This window comes from Petromyzon marinus, chromosome 6 (assembly GCF_048934315.1).
Source record: "Petromyzon marinus isolate PM22_M1 ecotype Great Lakes invasive population chromosome 6, UKy_Petmar_22M1.pri1.0, whole genome shotgun sequence".
Lineage (NCBI taxonomy): Eukaryota > Metazoa > Chordata > Hyperoartia > Petromyzontiformes > Petromyzontidae > Petromyzon > Petromyzon marinus.
Window position 1 is genome coordinate 4563334 of NC_133672.1, and position 17623 is coordinate 4580956.

Here is a 17623-nt window from a genome sequence, read left to right on the forward strand (position 1 = left end):
AATGGAGGGCGGGCAAAGGGGGGGGGGCAAAGGGGGGGGCAAAGGGGGGGCAAATGGAGGGGGGCAAAGGGAGGGGGGGCAAAGGGAGGGGGGCAAAAGGAGGGGGGACAAAGGGGGGCAAAGTGGGGCAAAGGGGGGGCAAATGGAGGGGGGGCAAAGGGAGGGGGGCAAAGGGAGGGGGGGGCAAATGGAGGGGGGGCAAAGGGAGGGGGGCAAATAGAGGGGGGGCAAAGGGAGGGGGGCAAAGGGAGGGTGGCCGAGAAGTGTCGGGGGGTGGGAGGGGAAGAGGTGAGAAGAGTTAAATGGGGGGGGGGGGGGTGAGGTTAGGGGGAGAGGAGGGGATTAAGATGAGGGGGGGCAGAAAGGGAATATTGGAGGAGTGGGAGGAAGGGGATTGTAGAAGTGGGAGGAAGGGGATTGTAGGAGTGGGAGGAAGGGGATTGTAGAAGTGGGAGGAAGGGGATTGTAGGAGTGGGAGGAAGGGGATTGTAGAAGTGGGAGGAAGGGGATTGTAGGAGTGGGAGGAAGGGGATTGTAGGAGTGGGAGGAAGGGGATTGTAGGAGTGGGAGGAAGGGGATTGTAGAAGTGGGAGGAAGGGGATTGTAGGAGTGGGAGGAAGGGGATTGTAGAAGTGGGAGGAAGGGGATTGTAGAAGTGGGAGGAAGGGGATTGTAGGAGTGGGAGGAAGGGGATTGTAGAAGTGGGAGGAAGGGGATTGTAGGAGTGGGAGGAAGGGGATTGTAGGAGTGGGAGGAAGGGGATTGTAGAAGTGGGAGGAAGGGGATTGTAGGAGTGGGAGGAAGGGGATTGTAGGAGTGGGAGGAAGGGGATTGTAGGAGTGGGAGGAAGGGGATTGTAGGAGTGGGAGGAAGGGGATTGTAGGAGTGGGAGGAAGGGGATTGTAGAAGTGGGAGGAAGGGGATTGTAGGAGTGAGAGGAAGGGGATTGTAGGAGTGGGAGGAAGGGGATTGTAGGAGTGGGAGGAAGGGGATTGTAGAAGTGGGAGGAAGGGGATTGTAGGAGTGGGAGGAAGGGGATTGTAGGAGTGGGAGGAAGGGGATTGTAGGAGTGGGAGGAAGGGGATTGTAGAAGTGGGAGGAAGGGGATTGTAGAAGTGGGAGGATGGGGATTGTAGGAGTGGGAGGAAGGGGATTGTAGGAGTGGGAGGAAGGGGATTGTAGAAGTGGGAGGAAGGGGATTGTAGAAGTGGGAGGAAGGGGATTGTAGGAGTGGGAGGAAGGGGATTGTAGAAGTGGGAGGAAGGGGATTGTAGGAGTGGGAGGAAGGGGATTGTAGGAGTGGGAGGAAGGGGATTGTAGAAGTGGGAGGAAGGGGATTGTAGGAGTGGGAGGAAGGGGATTGTAGGAGTGGGAGGAAGGGGATTGTAGAAGTGGGAGGAAGGGGATTGTAGGAGTGGGAGGAAGGGGATTGTAGGAGTGGGAGGAAGGGGATTGTAGAAGTGGGAGGAAGGGGATTGTAGAAGTGGGAGGAAGGGGATTGTAGAAGTGGGAGGAAGGGGATTGTAGAAGTGGGAGGAAGGGGATTGTAGAAGTGGGAGGAAGGGGATTGTAGGAGTGGGAGGAAGGGGATTGTAAAAGTGGGAGGAAGGGGATTGTAGGAGTGGGAGGAAGGGGATTGTAGGAGTGGGAGGAAGGGGATTGTAAAAGTGGGAGGAAGGGGATTGTAGAAGTGGGAGGAAGGGGATTGTAGAAGTGGGAGGAAGGGGATTGTAGGGGTGGGAGGAAGGGGATTGTAGGAGTGGGAGGAAGGGGATTGTAGAAGTGGGAGGAAGGGGATTGTAGAAGTGGGAGGAAGGGGCAGCGGTGAGAGTCGAGGATGTGGGGAGGGACAGGTAAGAGAGGGAAGATGAGAAGGGGGGGGGGAAAGGGCAGAGGGAGACGGGGCGAGAGAGGATCAAAACAGGCAGCAGCAGCAGCAGGAGGAGGAGCAGATGATAGAACGGCGATGAGAGAAGAGGGAGGGATGTTGGAGGGAGATGGGGTTCAGGGAGAAGGTAGGGGAAAGAAGGGGCAGAGCAAGGGGAAAATGGGAGTGGAGAGAGGAGCAGAGGGTGGTGGGTAGGGAATGCACAGGAGGGATAGGAGAGGCAGACATGGAGGTGAGAGAATGGAGCCGGGGTGGGGGGTGAAGCTTGCGAGTGGACAATTAGGCTGGTATGGGCGCAGAAGCTGTGTTGTGTTGGCCTGAGGAGGGAAATCCTAGTGAGTGAGCATGGAATGCGCCAGAAGGGACAAGGGGTCACGGGGTGAACAGCGCTCTGAGATTTGGGTTGGGGATACACGGGGAAGAGAGGAGGGAGGGTGAGGTGAATAACAAAGATGATGATGGCTTGGCTAGGCTGGGAAGGCGTGGGCGAGAAAGGACAGGGTTAGAAGCCTAGGAGAGTAAAATGTTGCGGGGCGGTGGGGAGAGGGGGATATGATAAATTGGGTTTGGCTCGGCTCTGGGTATAAATCGGCAATAGCGAGCGGGGAATGCGATCAAAGTGTGGTGAGACGCTGGAGGAATGAGAGGAAGCAACCGGATGGATCAGTGAGTAGTGGGTGGGTGTTGTAGTTCGGCTGTGTTGGGAAGACGCGGCGAGAGGAGAAGATGCTGGCTAATGAATGGGAAATGAGATAGGCAAAGTCAGAGACTGGGTTTCCAATGTAATGCCGTTTGCTCGAGCAACTATTGTTCATTCGTACAAAGACGCGGTTGGAAATTCGAAATGATGGATCCAAAATATTTCACATTCGATGACATTTATCCTGCTCAAGGCCACATTTTTTTTGCATGTTTTATTTAGCAATACATGTATTTATGTTGCAATAAACAAGGGACACATTCCGTGTTTAAAAAGGTGGTCGTTTCTCCTCTTGATAATTAGAAACGCATTTGAAAGCATTTTATAAACTCGGCATTCTCTTGTACAAGCAGAAGCGCGCACCCTAGGGGTGGAATGTGGAACTGGTGTTGTGGGTCACATGATGTGACAGCCCAGATTTCATTGAGACAACATAATGTAGCAATAACTTTCACAAAGGAAATACCATGGGAAATGTGCATATGTTCAAAGAAGTAAAACAATCAACTTGCAAGGATTGAAAGGAGAATATAAAAACGATATGCTGCACATTGGCACGTGACCACGTACTGCCCTCTTTGCAAATCCAAAGCTGGATGAGAGGCCCTAATGCTTCTATCACACTGGTTCAGTGGGGGTTGATGATGGCGGGGAGCATAGATGTAGATGCATAGAAGTACAGTACCACAATGGATTTGGCTGCCCTGCCCTCTGCTGCTCACTACTTTGAACATGGTGCACATGAGTGCATAACACATCAATGTTAAATATTGATAAGACATTCAATTAATGAAAGCCATCTATTTTATAGCCGTGCATTTTAAATTAGCAGTAAAATTCACAACGTACTGAAAATAGTTTGGATTAGCATGTTTGATCCACGGTAACTGCTTTCTTGATTGCGGTGACTACAGCCGAAGCTGTAACGCACGTGCCGCTTGTTGCAGAGGTTTTTGGTGAGATTCCGGTGGCTGCCCTGGTTAATACTGCATGTGCATTACGCGCAGACACGTGCCGTCTGCCTCACATTGAACGTTAAAGATTTAGTGACGTTGCCGTATTCCAAAAAGGGAGTTGGCCACGTGTGGTGGCGGCGACGTCACTGTCCAAATTTACCGAATAAATTATCTAAGTACGGAAAACCACGTAACAACATCGCCCTCTACTGCCAGACCATACTCGTATGTAATACAGAGCGTATCTGAAGCCCTTGTGCTATAGGAACGGCGTGAATGCCAAATGTACGAACAATTTGCTTTAAAAGCGGGACACGATTGGCAACGTATGAATTATCCCATTGTGATCATAATCATCAGAGCAGCAGCAGCGTCAGCAGCACTAATGCAATGCTCGCTAAAAAAAAGCCATACCCTGCTGCTGCAGTGTCGTGTGCAATCCAAAGCAAATAGAATTCGGACGCGCAACACCCATACATGTCGTGTACCGACACGGAATAAACAAAAATATACACCGAATAGGTAAGCAAATTATAATTCAAAGCCCTTCATCAATCCATTGCTGAAGTCCCTTTACACACCATGTTGATCATGAAAGTTATTTGGACCTACTTCGCCACTCTGATTAGTGCAGATTTGTGAATATGGTGGGAGGCAGGGAGAGAGATCCCAGGGCTGATGAAGATATCATTCACCACATGACCAGGCCAGGGAGTCAAACTCAGGTGACCAGGTTCAGCAGGTGAGTAGTGCGCGACAAAAAACCACTGCACCACTATTCCACCCCATAATACAGTGATAACGTACATCAATACGCGAATAATATACATTAGAATATACATTTCGATTTAAAGCTTTCATGACTGCAAGGATTCATCTTTGGTTCTTTCGGTAAAGTCACGTAGAATGAGAATAAAATAATACATTGATAAAATAAAATAACACAATAAAAATTCTCACGACGTTTCGGCCACAACACAAGCGGCCTTCATCAGGTGAAGGGACGAGACTGTTGTTAGTACACGAGACTGTCTGGAGGACAGCGCTGTCCTCCAGACGGTCTCGTCCCTTCACCTGATGAAGGCCGCTTGTGTTGTGGCCGAAACGTCGTGAGAATTTTTATTGTGTTATTTTATTTTATCAATGTATTATTTTATTCTCATTCTACGTGACTTTACCGAAAGAACCAAAGAAGAAGAATATACATTATTAATGTATTACAATTTGTGTGCTATATTGCATTCCTATGTGTGGCATATAACAGACACCCAACCTCAAGGCAAAGCTCCCATGTCATTTAAGACACAGTTAAAATGCTCGCCTGTCATGACAGGACAACCCTTGGCTTATCTTTGAAAATATATTCAATGCTTTACAGAGTATAGGCTTTATTCCACTGTAGTGTATTACCATATGTGGATGTTGGAGGTAGGTTATGAATACAAATATTAACCACACAGCGATGCTCCCAAATTATGTTATACATTCACAAGTATTTGATTTATAGCAAGTTTGAAAACATCAAAAGGATGTTTTTTTTATCGTCATGACACACAACACTGCATGTGTATGTAGAGCTCTTTGTCAATCCGCTGCTGGATGAGGGCCTCCCCACAATGCGGGTCGTAGGTGTTATTTCTCCATACTTCACCACGCTAGCCAGGACAGGTTGGTGCAGGTGGAGGGCATAGACGCGTTACATTTGGAGCATGGACATACAGAACAATGGATTTGCTACACTGCCTTCTGATGCACACCATATAGCCTCCCTCGCAGCAGCCGATAACACCCTGTTCGTGTTAGGTCAGGGGTCGGCAACCTGCGGCTCTTTCAGGACTGCTTCTTGACCGTTATTTATTAGGGACCACCGTCTCGAATTCTACATGCATTGTGGCTCTTGAAAAATCGAGTGTTCTTTTTCACCGCATTCGAAATGAATAACTCTTCTGGTTATTTCGGTTGCTGACCCCTGAGTTGAGTGATCACCCTCCAAGCACTATCCAGGCCCAAGCTCCGCTGAGCTTCTAGATCCGGCAAAATTGTATGCATTCAGGGTGATTTGATTTCGGTCTACTGCATGTCTTAAAAGTGGAAAGTGTACGGTATACGAATTGACATATGGGGTAGGAGGGCGCAAGTGTATGTTTATTCTAAGTACATGCATCCGCAGGCACAGCCCAGCCCATGGGGCCTTTAGGGCGCCAAGTGACGAATATAGACCAGGGCTTCTCAGCACAGCTGGTAACAATGCGCTTGGCACCACCCCTCAACTCCTACCAATCCCACCCACTACACCACCCTGAACCCAACCTCCCAAATTCCTCCTCTCAAGACAACAACCCATGTGGGGACACCCCAGTGACTCATTCAATGTCGACCGGTGTTTCTCAACTCTCGTCCTTGTGACCCAACCCCTCCAAGGTCCGTCTTTTCATGACGACCATTCTTTACTCTGCATGTGCCTGATGGTTGGTCATAACGGAAAGCCGTACCGTGGGGGGTCATGCAATTCGAGTTCAGAAACACCCGTGTACTAACAAACTATTTTTGTTCTATCAAGTAAGGCCCACAACAAAGTGGCTTATCACGTGGAAATATATAGCAGCAAAATACTCTAAAGGCATATCTCTATATGTGGAGGGAAAAACCAGAGGACCTCTATATGTGGAGGGAAAAACCAGAGGACCTGAAGAAAAATCCATATAACCACGGGGAGAACATGCAAACTCCAAAACATACAGGCATCAGGGTCGGTATCGAACCCACGATCTCATGTATACCAGGCGAGGTAGTTAACATCCCGCCACCGTGGCACCACGATGAGATGTGTGCCTCAGCATTTCTTAAAAATGTTTTAGCCTCTTTAACGGAAATCTTCCAATTGTCCCATCGGCGTCACGTCATAACATTTTATGTTGTCATTCTTGTCGAAAGCAAGCATTATCCCCCCAATGTGTTTGCTGGCTGTTCCGTGTATTTTTATCTGGCATGATGTCCAATGTTTAGATCCATGTACTGTGAGCTCCCAGCGCTTGAGATAAAAATATCAGACATCATGCCAGACAATACGCAGTACAACCCAAAAATGCGTCGGAGAGCTATACAGCAGCACCACCACAGAATTCTACGCAAGTCATTCCTTCAAAGCGCGATCGTAATATTTCAAGTACAGAAAGTCACGGTAGTGCGATGGGTATTTTGTACGATCACTGTTGACACAGATTAAGACCATCAACTCGCCGCATTTGAGAACCCAGATTAATCACACGTGGCTCAAACCCAGGAACTGGGTTCCAATCCAGGTGTAATACACTAATACAGTGAGGGAAAAAAGTATTGATCCCCTGTTGATTTTGTACGTTTGCCCGCTGACAAAGTAATGATCAGTCTATAATTTTAATGGTAGGTTTATTTCAACAGTGAGAGACAGAATAACAACAAAATCCAGAAAAACGCATGTCAAAAATATTATAAATTGATTGGCATTTTAATGAGGGAAATAAGTATTTGACCCCCTCTCAATCAGAAAGATTTCTGGCTCCCAGGTGTCTTTTATACAGGTAACGAGCTGAGATTAGGAGCACACTCTTAAAGGGAGTGCTCCTAATCTCAGCTTGTTACCTGTATAAAAGACACCTGTCCACAGAAGCAATCAATCAATCAGATTCCAAATTCTCCACCATGGCCAAGACCAAAGAGCTCTCCAAGGATGTCAGGGACAAGATTGTAGACCTACACAAGGCTGGAATGGGCTACAAGACCATTGCCAAGCAGCTTGGTGAGAAGGTGACAACAGTTGGTGCGATTATTCGCAAATGGAAGAAACACAAAAGAACTGTCAATCTCCCTCGGCCTGGGGCTCCATGCAAGATCTCACGTCGTGGAGTTGCAATGATCATGAGAACGGTGAGGAATCAGCCCAAAACTACACGGGAGGATCTTGTCAATGATCTCAAGGCAGCTGGGACCATAGTCACCAAGAAAACAATTGGTAACACACAACGCCATGAAGGACTGAAATCCTGCAGCGCCCGCAAGGTCCCCCTGCTCAAGAAAGCACATATACATGCCCGTCTGAAGTTTGCCAATGAACATCTGAATGATTCAGAGGACAACTGGGTGAAAGTGTTGTGGTCAGATGAGACCAAAATGGAGCTCTTTGGTATCAACTCAACTCGCCGTGTTTGGAGGAGGAGGAATGCTGCCTATGACTCCAAGAACACCATCCCCACCGTCAAACATGGAGGCGGAAACATGCTTTGGGGGTGTTTTTCTGCTAAGGGGACAGGACAACTTCACCGCATCAAAGGGACGATGGACGGGGCCATGTACCGTCAAATCTTGGGTGAGAACCTCCTTCCCTCAGCCAGGGCATTGAAAATGGATCGTGGATGGGTATTCAAGCATGACAATGACCCAAAACACACGGCCAAGGCAACAAAGGAGTGGCTCAAGAAGAAGCACATTAAGGTCCTGGAGTGGCCTAGCCAGTCTCCAGACCTTAATCTCATAGAAAATCTGTGGAAGGAGCTGAAGGTTCGAGTTGCCAAACGTCAGCCTTGAAACCTTAATGACTTGGAGAAGATCTGCAAAGAGGAGTGGGACAAAATCCCTCCTGAGATGTGTGCAAACCTGGTGGCCAACTACAAGAAACGTCTGACCTCTGTGATTGCAAACAAGGGTTTTGCCACCAAGTACTAAGTCATGTTTTGCAGAAGGGTCAAATACTTATTTCCCTCATTAAAATGCAAATCAATTTATAACATTTTTGACATGCGTTTTTCTGGATTTTTTGTTGTTGTTATTCTGTCTCTCACTGTTCAAATAAACCTACCATTAAAATTATAGACTGATCATTTCTTTGTCAGTGGGCAAACGTACAAAATCAGCAGGGGATCAAATACTTTTTTCCCTCACTGTAGGTCATTCTTATCCCTCTTAGCTATCCAACCACCTTTTAGAGACCTCTGGCTCAATGTCTCCGGCAACGTATTATCGCCCTGATCTACTTGGTCACATTTGCATGGTTTATTTTCGAGTGCTGGTCGTGATCGTCACGGTACCTTGCACAGAATAATAACCCCCCTCGCTCCCCCACGCCCCTAGCCCCCCTTTCCCCCATCCCCTTTAGGCATGGCGCCGCCTGACATTACTAAGAGAACTAGAATTGACACACTGGCCAAATATTTGCTCAGCCTCCAGCTCGAGTAAAGCCCATTCATTGCCCAATGTTATTTCGTTGGGAATGACTCTCGAGGGTAGGTGACGAACATGAGCAGACAGTGTCCATGTAGCTCAGGAGAGGCAGTTACAGTTTATCGAGAGTATGTGATTCGTAACCCACAGATGAATACAAAATAACACCACAAGAAGTCCGCGGGCCAGATCAGAAATTGGTAACACCAATTGGTACCCATTTATTTATACGGCGAAACAATAGTGGATTCTTTGAAAACCCACTCATATCAAGGTGAGTGTTCACGTAATGCACTGTTATTGGCCACATACAGAAATTGCAACCGCTAAAGTTACGCCACCTCCAACGGTACCAACAAGTGAAATATTTGTTGTGGGCTCACGAAATGTTCACCCACCACTGTATCCATATCAGCCCTATACATACGTTCTTTATAATATACGACTTACATATGTTGTGTCTACATGTTATAAGTTACTGTAAAAAAATGAGTTGCAGAATGGAACATGTAAACGTTCGGTAAAAATGTTGATCAAGTAAATCATTAAACGATACCCTTGTCAATTGATTGGTGGATAAATGCCCCCCCCCCATGCCGCGCTTGACCATACTTCGCCATGCTGGTCATTGCGGGTTGGTGAAGGAAGTGGGGGAGGGTTTTATGTCCCTCTCCCCGTGGTCGCGTAGATTTTTTTCCGGGTCCTCCGGTTTTTCCTCCACATTTAAAATCAACATGCGTTTGGAGTATTTGGCTGCGATACATTTCCACATAAGCCACTTCGTTCAGCTATTATTTGTGGCCAGGTCGCCTCTGAAAGAGAGTTATAATATCGCTCAGTTGGCCTTACCTGGTAAAATAAAAAAGTTCGTTAAGTCATTTTATGATGAATGATCGTCAGGAAACTGTGACTGTCAAAGAGTGGATTGACGAAGGGCGTTAAGTTAAATATTAACCTAAGATGGGCATTTATTTATTTATTGTTGAAGACAACAACCGCAAAAAAACTCGCTATTTTGAAGACTGCAATTGGCGCCCTGTAATGCGCTTTTGTGCTTTAACTTTTAAGTGTTAACATGCCGTTCCTAAAACACATTGACCGCCCAAATAAATTATAAATTTGTGTGTGTATGTATCTATAACTGGGGTTGCTTATGAGCCTTTTGGCACAATAGTGCACTTTTAGTATAATAATGTTATCAGCAGAGCCCTTATCTCCCAACAGCCACCAGTGAGAGCTGGTACTGGCCAGAGTGGGGTGGAGTTGGCTTAAGCAAGAAACTACCTTTGGTCCCTTGCGTGTGGTTTCTATGGAATTCTCTCAACGCCCCACTTAGCCATGTATGCACAAGGGGCAAGTGCTTCTTACACCACGTGCACAAGTAAAACTGTAACCACTACGTATATATATGCTCTAGAAGACGCTCACTGTTCCGAAAAATCAGCCTTCTGCTGGACTTTTTTGCTGCTTTAAGGCAGTGCGAAAGATGAATGTGCCGAGATGTTTTTAAAGTCTTTTTTTTAATTCCACAATTTATAATCCAATTGTGCCATTGCAGTCATGCAACGAGATGGAGACTATTTCCGTTCGGAACTCTGGCATAATCTTGTGTCACAGAACGTCCCCGGAAAATGATATCAAGGACCACTTCTGAAAGTCACCTCAGTAGACATCTTCATCCACACGTGAGACACGTATCCTATACCCCCCCCACGTTTTTTGCATGTCATTAACACCATACATTTTAAGTCTCGGACCTGGATTGAGCCAAATTTGGTGAAGACTCAAACGTCGTGGGGTTTCTTTGTGCCGTGGTTGGTGACCCAACTAAGACTAACGTGTTCTCCAAAATCACAGCGTAGTGCGCTCGTCACTGCACCACCGCTGCAGGTATTACTGTCCCGCTCTCAAAGCCAAAATACATACAGTATATATGTTCGAAGATCGGACATGTCAAGTTATCCTTTTCTACTACCACTGCGGCAAAAAAAAGTATGAATTCATGGCCCCAGTGTTGAAAAACTGCTTTAAAAAAATAAACGGTGCAAAAATGAAACGCGGTCAAACGATGCACACTGAAGGGCTGATGTTTATCGGATCGTGATGAGCTGGGTGACACGAAGATGCAACCTCGTGCGGGACCGTGAATCGCGGTGGTTTCCGCGCGTACAATTGCTCAGTGCCAGTGAGGGGTGCAGCTAAACCAGGCAAGCGGCACTCTTGCGTGTATAATGTTAGCATTCCAGCAGTTTCAGGGAGGGACAGGGGCGAGAGAGGATTTGCTCCCCGGGTGACCTTGCTGGATGTATTGATACTAACCTCGGGCGAACTAAGACGCAGCCCTTCGTGTAACTTACGAGCGTACGAAATAACGCGATACGTAAACGGAGACCACCTCCATTCGTCTCTCCCACGCAAAAATGACGAACATTTATTTCGTCCACCAGTATCGTAGCTTTGCGGACCAACACTATGGAGCATAATTTTGCTCAAGCATACGTCACACAAGTTTCGACCTGTCGAAGTCGGCGTTCAGCAGCTCATCCCCCGAGTAAAGCCCCCCACTGGAGCTCCACGGCTCATCAGCAGTCAGGCCTTGTGAACTACTGTAAGGCTGCTTGCTGGGGTTGCCAGATGTTATTGTTGTGGGCACCCCATCTTCAAAGCGAGGCCGTTATTCAATCACAAAAAGAAACAATGGACAACAAACTCGCGCGTTGTTGTCGAGCTCCGTAATGATTACAGTATTTGTTTACTGGCCCCGATTCTGCCAATGACACCCAGATGGTCGAAACAAATCTGGAGTGTGCTTGTTTAGATAAATGATATCAAATGTTGGTCTGGAAAGCCCATCGGCCGATGAACAAATGTCTGATTATTCATTGCATTCCGTGCAATAATACAGTACGATAGCTTTGTTTACCCAATTAAATCTCGCCGAGTATCAAGACTACTCATCGGGGTTTGTTTGGATTGCAGAAAAGCAATCGTAGTAAATATGGGTGCATCAATGCCTTGCTTCGTCGATGAATAACGATGCAGAAACTCGCGATGCAGATAGAGAAAAATGCGCCTGTATATTTCTGACCGAATTCGCGAGCACAAATCAGATTTGAAACACGGCAGAACAAATTATTCGGCCGTGGCTGATCATTGTTTCAACACAGCAGCGCATGACATTACTCATTGTTTTTTTCGGTAAAGTCACATATGTAGAAATACAATAAAATTATATTAAAACAAAACAATCACGACGTTTCGATCACAACACAAGCGATCTTCATCAGGTGTCAAGAACAAATCATGGAGGTAAATACAACAAGATGAGAGACGAGAATTCAACAAACCTAAGAAACATTAAGTGAAGCACAACCAGTAAGGCCAACAACACAGTTAGACACTTCCTGGCGGACCACGAATTTCAGAAGAGTGTTAAATTTCGTGTTCAACCTCTGGATTGCACATACCAGCATACAGTGAACAAATACGAGGTACAAAGTCAGCAGAAATACATATACAGGCCCACCAAGAGGCAAGGAGGGAGGAAAGACGGACAGAGAATCAAGGAGAGAGAGAGAGGGGGCCGGAGGGATGAACCGAAGGAAGCCTTAAATAGGAAATAAACTTGGGGGGAGGGGGCCGGAGAGAGAGGGTGCGGCAGCTGAAATAAGCACATCCTGCACATCAACAGAAGCGGGGGGGTAGGAGCAAGCTTGAGGTGCACATTTGTTTTAATAAAATTTTATTGTATTTCTACATACGTGACTTTACCGAAAAAAACAATGAGTAATTGTATGCAGTCACGAAAGCTTTAATTCTTTATTAGGCATGACATTGTTTTCTCCGATACCAAAGTACTTTGCAAACCTCCCGGTTATCACCAAAGATTTGTCCCATGAAGCCATCCAGATATACAAACATAGGCACAGCTTCAACCGAGAGGATGGTTTTAAATTGAGCAACCATTGGAAAGATGTCATCAACCAAGTCAAACTTTAGCTGCCTTGTAATTGTACAGACATTTCCGTTTCTACCAGTGGGTTGTACTCGCTCTCGTGCAGTGCACCACCGCTTCCCCCGAACCCCCTGCAGCATAACAAAAGGCGGCTTAACTAAGCCCCCCCCCCGACCCACGTCCCTTCCTGGCTCCTCCCCCCCACCCCCCCTTAACCTGTCTATATAATCTCGGGTATCTTAGAGCTCTCTTCACTTGATACAGCTATTTTGCTGTGACTGTTCCACCTGAAGACGGAAGCTTGTGTTGCCTCCGAAACGTCGTGATTTAATTTAGTTGTTTTCATTTATTTTATTTTACCTACGTGACTTTACCGAAAAAAAAAGTATGTAAACATGTACGTTGATTCGTATACATTGTATTGTATACAATGGGTTCGTTCAACCATTTTAGCCACATTCCCTTAAATAGACCCATACTCCATTGGGGATTGTAACATGTGAAAGGGTAAACAGGGCGGACAGCTGTGTATATGGCAGAGTTAATTTAGTCGGCCTTTATTTTATTCGAGTCGAAGTATTCGTCTGGTCGACCACAAGCTTTGGAATTTTAGCCAAGCCTCAGTCTGTTTTATTTCGTAATTTTCTCAGTCTAGTCGACTAAAATGCACTTCCTTTAGGTTCAGGTATGCAATTCCTGCCCTCTACCCCTCCCCCAGATATGATCATATCAGCCAATCAAGTCAGTAAATATAATGTTATACATACTGCATATGTATAGCCTATTACCATTTTTGGTTTTCCACTGTGCACCGCATTTTCCACTAATGCTCCTATATTATCTTAGTCTGCGTCTTCATTTAGACTCGTTAGTTTCGTCTCATCATCATCATCAGTCGTGCATTGGTATTTGGTGAGCAGCAGTCGTAGCCATCATCACGCTTGATGACTTTCATTCAACCATGGTCATAGTTAACTAAAATTCTGAAAACATTGAATTCACAGCTCCTTTTGTCACTAATTTCATGAATGGGGTTAACCTTGGTATTGAGCTCAATTTTAAATCTTACTCAAGGACCAGGATATTCAAGGCACTGATGTGTAAGGACAACATAGCAGTGCAGACTTAGAAGAGTCAGAGTTGTATTTGCAAGCCCATGTAGGTTCGTATCTACGAGTATACACTCAAAAATCTGTACAAGAAAAAAAAACAAGAGTTGGTCACGCTACTTGCCCCACATCCATTTACTGAGCAACTCTTAGCCCTACGGGTTTTAGTGTTTCCAACATTGGACGATGTCTGACTATTCCACCAACCCATGGATGTGAAAGAAAAGTTATTATTTGGGAGGGTAAGTAGCGATGGGGCCCTATGCCAAGTAACCAAAGGGACCGATTAGGTTTATCAATGTATTACAGCATATGGCTTTTTCCCTGTCAAAAAAATCCCGACATTGTCCGCTACGTTCCCACGGGTTTCTACCGTGCATTGTTCGGCATGAGGTCAGACATTCTGCTGCATTTGCCGGGAGCTTCTTTAGGAACTGATGCTGCCAGCACATGGAGCGAGACATTGGCCATCGTATTGAAAAACCAGAAATCACATCGGAGAGCCGTAAGAGCGCAACCGCAAAAAATCCTACGCCGCAGTGTTAGGCGCACGTACGCAAACGCCATCTCCTTATCTTGGAATTATGGCAGGGGTGCGGAACCTATGGCCCGCGAGCCCTGGTGCCTACACGAACGCCTGCCGAACACCTTGGCGGGCTGCTCGCCGCGAACGAGCCCCCCACCAACCCCCCGCGACGTGAAGTTCGTTAACGTGACGAACGTGACGGGCTGCGGAGAGTGAAGAGATTCCCCGATGTGTGGCCCACGCTCGAAACAGCGTGGGCCACAAAGCCCTAGATTCGAGCCATGCACGGAGCACGGGGCATAATCGCTGAACAGAGGCCACTGAATTAAATTTGACGAAAGTTCAATCATAATCCAAAGGCACTTTTATGTTTTCATGATATGACGTTATCAGCTGTCGTGTATGACGGCAAGTTTACACGCAACACACGGTCACACTCACCACCTCCCTTGCCCAGTCTTACGTACATTGGCGGTATGAAGTCAATCATGACCGAACTTTTCCGAAACGCAGGTGTGTCACTAACGCAATGACCTTGCACGCAAATTCTGTGTATACGCTGCAACTAAGGCCCTCTGTTTTGTTCTGCTTGGTGTTCACGGTAACTGACAAAACACACACACGGCAGACTGGACAGATTCTAACCGACCTGGGCTTGTCAGTTTCCAAAACTCCAAAATGAGCTGCCAAAAGGCGGGTCACACTTGGGTCAATTGTTATTACAACAATAATTGTAGCATAGTACACTTGTCTCATTAACTTGAGATGGTAAAGTGACCACATTTTATTTGTAATTTATCTGTAAATTGGAATTTTGCAGCTATAAATGGTATTATTTCCAAGGTGAATTCCACTTTGAAAGTGTATTTTACAGGTGGTGACAATATCATCATTGGTGCTTAGGCTTTACAATTTGTTCTAGAAATTATTCCATAAGGAGACTCCGGGATGTCGCTGTGGTGTAATGGTTAGGACACCGGATTTGCAATGCAGAGGTCACCGGTTCGATTCGATCTCCCGGCGTGGCAGTTGAACCAATGGACGAGTTTCCTGAATCCACCCTCACCCCTGCCTGACCTCCTTTGTCCTTCTGCCACGGTAGAAACACGCGTATAGAGTATTTGGCTGCTATACATTTCCACGCGATAAGCCACTTCATTAAGCTATCATCTGCGGCCAGGTCGCTTCTGAAAAAGAGCTATATATCTTAGTGGGCCTTACCTGGTAAAATAAAAAAAATAGTTAAGTTAGTTAATAGATATTTAAATACAGGGCTGCACATTTACCAATGTGTTAATGTTGCCGCACAACAAACGGATTCGAGAGTCCTGTTTTTGGCCCTCCGGTAAGGAAACGGTTCCCCCACCACGCCCCTGGTTGGGGTACCCCAAAGGTGACCCAGCAGACGAGCTTCTTCAGGTTTGCACACCGCCCGGGTCAGGCACTACTGCACACATTTCACAACCGAGACGGGAATTGCCCACGCACGATAGCAACCATCTGTGTGTGTGTGTGCATTACAACACAACGAGAGGGAAATACGCTGACGCAAGCACACACATGCGTACGTTTTGAAACGCACCGTTCCCATGACACATCTTGCTTTTATCACTGGAGTGTTCTTGTTTATAACAATTTATTACATGTGGAATTCGCGCTATCACTCTCTTGTAGTGCAAAGCTATCACGAAGGGAGGCGCTGCGTGTTTCACGTGGGTCTGCAATCTTTTCACCAAGAGGGTGATGATTGCGATCATGCGTCGTGGCACGTTTGGACTGTCGTGCCCAGCGCACAACGGCAATCTCGTTCCGAATTACGTGACGAGATCTCCAATGTCCACTGTGAAGCAGACGACGCGTATTCCACGATGAAGACACCCACAGTTAAACCACCGACATTTACATATTTGCAGGTCACGATATTTAACGCATTGTACAATTCATCACAAACTAGTGGGAACGTTTTCCCTTGCCGTTTTCAATAAAGCAGCTGTAAATGTCGATTGGCTTTTTAATGGCAGTTGTAAAGTTGCATTTTCACTCGTCCGAGTCACGAGTTAAGTGAGACTCAAGTCATCCCTTCCTTCCTTCTGCCAGTGACTGGTCATTCCGACCAAAAAAAAACCTCCCCAGTTTCTCCCAACCTCTCCGCTCTTCCATCTCCATTCTAATATAATCGTCACCCCCCCCTCCCTCCTTCCCCGATTTGTGTTGACCCCCCCACTTTGCACAACAACAAGAAGCACGTTGCATTAATATATCATATTACTACTCGATTAGTCAATAGGGATTGAAAATATAAATCGTTTCCCCCGTGCACTGTGAAACTGCTGCAGGCTATGTCTGTGAAACATAGCGCCTTCGTCCGATCCTCATGCCTTTGGGAAGGCGAGAACACCCCACGTGGACTAAACTGATCATGATGACACGGCCTAGGGCCGAACCACCTGAAATGCAGCCGGTCTCGTCAGCTGTTAGAGGCAAAGGAGGCTTGGAGCTTGCATGGTGCGAGGATGGTTTAGCCATAAAAACAGGTGCTGTGAGCTGTTACAGGACTATGTACGTTGAACTTCTTTCGCACCGTGCGTAGCCAACCGTGCTAATTGAGCAGAGCAGCAAAATCCATTGTTGTACTGTGCTATCGCCCAAGCTCTATGCTCAACGGCTTCATCGCTCTAATTTCTATTTGTTTTGTTGTTGCTCGAATTTATAATTTTCTGCATCGTCGTACTTTGGTTTTCATGCCGTTGAGTGTCCCGGGGCCATTCTTGTAAACTCGCCTTTTGCCCGTCCAAGGATGGGTGGGTGTATTGCAGTAAATGTGAAGCTTGCAAGCGAAAAGCAGACCGCGACGTGATATATTCATTGCATCAATTCGTGTGCAATTTGTAAGGGCGCGGTGACACAGACTTATTGTATGTAAAGGTCATAATCCCTTGTTCATCACGACGTCCTTTTTACTTCTATGTCTCAACAGCGTTAAGGAGATCACGTGACGTGAGGGTTCTGCCTTTGCAGTGAGGGTTGTAAGTTGACGCCGAGGAGGTGGGAGGAGGCGCCTAGCTCCCCCCCCCCATGTGGAGTGTCGTTAGCCGCTAATTATTATACATGGGGGGGTGTCCATGTGGAAGACGTCACCTCTTCATGATTATTAATGAGGGGGGCTGTTCGCTGTGGAGTGAAGTCACCTGCTCATGATTATTAATGAGGGGGGGGGGGTTCCATGTGAAGGACGGCACCCGTTCATGATTATTAATGAAGGGGGCTGGCCGACGTGGAGTGACGTCACGCAC

The 17623-nt window shown here is 46.7% G+C and overlaps 1 protein-coding gene across 1 annotated transcript in view; it reads right to left on the reverse strand.

The window, feature by feature from the left end:
• Positions 1 to 17623, reverse strand: part of LOC116939790 (inositol-tetrakisphosphate 1-kinase-like) — a 95063-nt gene that overhangs the window by 68864 nt on the left and 8576 nt on the right. The gene's annotated exons all lie outside the window — the stretch shown is intronic.